Raw genomic sequence first — 6,000 nt, 5'->3', positions numbered from 1 at the left:
GAATTAATGAAAGTGTTCCAAAACGCGACATTAATTTCTTGACGACCTAATACATACAGACTGGATCACTCATATTATTGGCAAAAAAAGTCTTGTGTTAAGTTAGAATTAGTAATACTAAATGAAATATGCATAGTAAATTTATTTCTTCAAATAATTAAACCGTACTTACTTCGAAGTAAACAATCTGGAAGTTTTTAGTTAATTTTTTGCAAGCTCTATAAACCTTTATTCGAAATGAGACAAATGTGGCATGGACTTTAGTCTGTCTGGATGTGATTACGGGGTTCAAGACGTTATACTTCTAAACACACTCCACATTGTCTACTGTGGGCGGATTTAAGATTGAAAATAAATCCATTATTAAGTTCAAAGAGGAAATTAGGAAATGCGATACCTGAACTTCAGGGGTCTCTGACCTGGTCGTTTAGCTCACGTGTGCATAAGATACCCTTCAGATTGAAAATTAAAATTTATGATATTGAACAAGGACTTGGCATTAACTTTAAAAGATATAGATAGTTATAATTGAAATTTATTAAAAAATATGGGCAAAAATCTAAATAAATTGCAATGAAAATTCTAGTATCAAACAAAACATGTCGTCTAGAAAAGTTTTTCGTAAAGAAATATAAAAGGAAACTTATTATATAGAAGCTGAAGAATTTTATCACCTCCGTAAATGTATGTAAATTATCTAAAATACTAATAATATTTAATATTTTTCACACAAAACTAAACTATCTTAAAGTATTTTTTATTGTATTGTTTCCTTGCACATCATTTACTAAAGACAAATAAATTCTCTATACAACAACAATAAAAAACTATGGTGGTGAATACTGCTCATGAATCTATTGAACAAAAAACTATTTTTATCGATGTTACACTGCAGTTAAACTATTTGGATATTTATCTGAGTTCTAAATTTTACCAGTTTGTTAAGGAGAAAAGTTTGTGTTACCTGGTTCTTATTTATAGAAGTTGAAAAGAAACAAATTACAAAACAGTCTTTGTAACACGCGATTTTCTCCTAGCTACGTCCTATAAATTTCAAATAACTGGAATAGTTTAATGTAAACTTCTTTACACACCAATACAAGTATAAGAAAATCACTTTGTAAAAGGTTTCACTTCGCAAATATCGCAGTTGCTTTGTACGTTAGTTATAAACTATTTATAAAATACGAGTTCAATGTTTTATTTCATTTCCTGAATAATGACAATAACATTCATGGAATCGTTCTTATTAAGTTAAAGTGAACGTGAAAAAATAGTATTGAAATGTTATGTGAGTATAAGTGTTCCAGAAACTAGAATAAAAGTTGGCAGCTGATTATTTTAAAAACCGTTTTGAGCGACTGCGTAAGAAACACTAATTAAACAACGAAAAAAATCGCTCATATAGTCTCTTAAAGTATACAGAAGGTTGAGTACATTATCTTGAAATATTTTGAATATGCAAGTCAGCAAGTTATGTGACAAACACTACTGATATAAGGTGGAACGGAATGTATCAGAACTGCATTTTGATATTTTTTGGCATTACGTTTTTGTTTGTTTCTTTGTTGTTACAAAATGACCTATTTGTGCTCTCCCACCGTGTGTATCAAAACTCGAATTTTAGAATAATAAGCCCTAAAACATACCGCTGAACTACAAAAATATTGGTGTTACGTAGGTAATGTGATCCTTTTGGAGAAGGGTACATAACGACCCTTTTTGACACAAAATATTCATACACACAGATCATAAAGATGTCTTCAGATCGAGAATTTATAATTTCCAAGACATAGATATCTTCTTAATGATATTGAAAAGCAAAAGCATATAAATCAACTTTGGACAACAGGAGAATTCACAAAAGTAACAGCAACAAGTTGTTCTCCAGCCGTGGCAATCAAAGTAGAGCATTTTGTAACAGATTAGAATTCACGTAGACAAAAGTCAGTGGAAAAAGATGTCCACGTATCCCAAGCAACAGCTAATAACATAACCAAGAAGGATTTCCGTAAGGAAAAGCCTCACAAATCACGTGTACACAAGCTGCTTCCACGATATATGCGTTCATCCATGTTATAACTCCAGCAACTGGAGAATAAAATGAGTATTCATGCTATTCCATACGAAAAAATACCGATCAACCCACCAAACGCTGCACCTGCAGTTTTCTGTGCAATTGAACCGTTGGATGAACATAAGAATGAACATTTAGGGTAAAAAATAAAGGCACCCTTTTTTTGGCTTACGCTAACCTAAGTTTTTATCAAAATATCAACACTGTAGCAAATTAATAAAGAAAAACGTAAAAAAAGGAACACATTAGACTGCAGACTGCCCAAATATATATTTGCTTTCTTGTTCGGTATTGTTATAAGCGTTTGCCTTTTTCTTCGGTGTTCTTATAGGTATTTGCTTTCTTCTTCTTTGGTGTTGTTATAGGAATTTGCTTTCTTCTCCGTGAATGTATTGTATCTCAGAGCAGAAAGGTGCACAAATGCATGTGGGAAATGAGTAGCCGGACATACACTCTAGCAGTTTTCGACATTAAATGTATGAACAGAGAACAATTTACTTTGTTCCTGCCAATACATTTGGGCAGCTAGGTGTCCTGTCTCAGAGTTCATCACCCAGTTTGCTCTGTACAATACCAACACCCGGAGGTAAACCTTCCAAACTACTTATATTGAAATACAAAATTGTTTATGGACTTTAGTAGTGTCGTTTATTTATTCAAACGTTACGCATCTTTGTCGTTCACAATGTTGAGCATCAAGTACATCAGAGCATGGACGTCAAATTTTAACGTACTGTTTATAAAAAAGTTGAAAATATTGATATCATGAGTGTAAGGTATTAGGAGTTGATCACTAAAAAAATATATTAAAAGTAGGACCTTGTGCGAGAGTATAAAAGTTTAAGTTTAACCCTAGAACACTAGTGTTTTATCTTTAACATAAGATTAATCAAGAATAGATTCTCGGCTGTCATATTGTTTCCTGCCCGGCATGGCCAGGTGGTTAGGGCACTCGACTCGCAATCTGAGGGTCGCGGGTTCGAATCTCCGTCCCACCAAACATGCTCTCCCTTTCAGCCGTGATGGTGTTATAATGTGGCGGTCAATCCCACTATTCGTTGGTAAAAGAGTAGCCCAAGAGTTGGCGGTGGGTGGTGATGACTAGCTGCCTTCCCTCTAGTCTTACACTGCTAAATTAGGGACGGCTAGCACAGATAGCCCTCGTGTAGCTTTGCGCGAAATTCAAAAAACAAACAAACATATTGTTTCAGCCTGTAGTTTCTCCAATATACTTTTGTTTTTCAAGTTTCTAGACCTTGTAAAATTTTTAATAAAATCTAATGTTTGGATTTATTGTGTTTTATTTTCAAATAATAAAACTAAACGTTAGAGTTTATTTTAACATTCTATGGATTATTATACGGATTGTTGTACTGAATCCCCCGACGTCTTTAACATTGTTCTCAAATCTTTATGTAATTTCCAGTTCTTATTCTTGTACTTTTTCAAATCTCGAACAATCGTTATATTTGTATTTATGAAAGTATCCCACAGTCTGAAGTTAGGTCTGAAGAAGAGCTATATAAGACGACACGTCACCTAACAACTAAAATTTATTAACAATATTTCACAAGTTATTATATGTTCAAAATGAACTGCTTACTTTAGTTAATTTGTATCAAATCATGCTCGACCTTATTAGAGGGCCCGGCATGGCCAGGTGGTTAGGGCGCTCGACTCGCAATCTGAGGGTTGCGGGTTCGAATTCCCGTCCCACCAAACATGCTTGTCCTTTCAGCCGTTGGGGCATTATGATGTAACGATCAATCCCACTATTCGTTGGTAAAAGTTTAGCCCAAGAGTTGGCGGTGGGTGGTGATGACTGGTTGCCTTCCCTCTAGTCTTACACTGTTAAATTAGGGACGGCTAGCGCAAATAGCCCTCGTGTAGCTTTGCGCGAAATTCAAAACAAACCAAAAAACAAATAAATCAAACCTTATTAGAGAAAAGAACACCAAATAGTTAATTGTATCGATTCGTAACTTCCCGAAAAACGCCGGGATGTTTTCATTGCCTCTTTGTTTGTTTTTAATTAAAGCAGACACCACAATGTGATGAGAAAGTTGATAAATGATGGCGAGTTAGACCACAAACAGAAGTTTTAATACCCATAAACACACGCATATAAACACATTTGAGAAACTCATCCACCCGCACACACACACGCATATATATATAATAACAACAAAAACAAGAGCTACTAGGACTTTGCATGGTGGTATATAATACACCGCTTCAATTCGAAGAACAATTAAAATTATTTTCTAATCATTTAGAACACAAAATAAAGATTTTATACGAAAATAAAAGCAAACCAAAAGATCAGAATGCTGTAGATATAGTTTAATTGTTTTAGGAATACCAAAGCAGTAACCTTGAACGAAATTCTGTAGATATGATAGTACACGTATATAGTTAATTATAAAAGTTTAATTAAGATATTCTACGAAATAAAAACCTTTCAAAAGTCGTTACAAAAAATAAAACAAAACACATTCGTATTCTCAACCATTAATTTGGCAAAACACCTTTAATATGTGATTATAGATGGTTAGCATTATAAATATTTTAACACAAGAAAGATAAGCGTGCTTGGGCATAGTTTTAATCCCAATATTAGCATATAGATTAAGGGTTTTATTATTGATATTTTATATTTTGTATGATAATTTTAATGTAAATTATAAGAATAGTTCTTGGAAAAGGCCACAGGTAATTTCCGCGCAAGACTTATTTTTACTCTTTGTTCAATACCAAAGAATTCTTGGCTAAAGTTAGGAAATATAAAACATCAAACAAGTTAAAAATAATATATTAAACTACTAGCAGCACAGCCATTTAGATTATCTGAAATGTATTTTTTATTGAATAGGAGAAACCCAATAGATCAAGCACTTTAGACCAAAAGTCCTTCTCTGAAAGGGAAAGAAACGAATTCTAAAAGTGCTCGAATCATAAAAAGTTTTTATGTGCAAATCTTTCTTTTAGAAACAAGTTTAAAGCATGCAGATGTTGATGTAAGCCCCTGTAAAAGAGGTGTTGCTACTTTGCAATATCGTAAAGTAAGAAATGCAGCTTTATGTGGAGTATGTGCATGTGCGTGTGGAAGAGGTATGTTAATTCTAAAACACTTGAAATTATATAGAGTAAAGAATATTATAAATGTTTGAATCTACTAAAAGCTTGTCAATATAAAGTTAATAGCATTTATTCTGCATTTTCTTAAACAAAAACCAAAGAATGATAATAAATATACAAATTAAAATAGCTTCGTAAAAGGGATTACACGCATAAAATATAAATTGAACAACAAAACGTGCCTAGAAATATCATGTTTTCAGAAAATCGTCCTAAAACAAGTACAAAATGTTTATTGGTGTAGTGCCGAGGTTCTCAAACCTTTTAGTTTGCGGACCTTCTGGATATTTATTTTTGCGGATTAAAATGAGATCGATACACTCTGCTACCGCTTCCCTTGTGCAACCTTTACACTGAACCCCTGAAGGGAATCCGCAGACCACATGAGACAAATAGAATATTAAACGGATTACTGAACAGAAATAAGAAAGCAAAAGGTGAATAAGTGCTCCGTATATTTATGTCTTACTTACTTAGGTATGTGTGTGTGTTTTATGACAAAGCCACATCAGGCTATCTGCTGTATCCACCGAGGGGAATCGAGCCCTGATTTTAGTGTTGTAAATCCGTAGACTTGCCTCTGTCCCACCGGGAACTCTTACTTAAGTAAAAGTACTTAATTCTTTAAAAAAAATCATCTCACTAAATTCACATGTAAATACACATGTACTACATATAAATTCAAGTGAGAACTACCTTTAAGCCAGCATATCAAATATTTTTTTTACATATTGAAGACTGCATTCCAACCCCTTTTTGTTTATGGGTCATTTACTCATGTACGT

This window comes from Limulus polyphemus, unplaced genomic scaffold, assembly GCF_000517525.1.
Source record: "Limulus polyphemus unplaced genomic scaffold, Limulus_polyphemus-2.1.2 Scaffold1, whole genome shotgun sequence".
NCBI lineage: Eukaryota > Metazoa > Arthropoda > Merostomata > Xiphosura > Limulidae > Limulus > Limulus polyphemus.
This window is presented reverse-complemented; position numbering follows the sequence as displayed.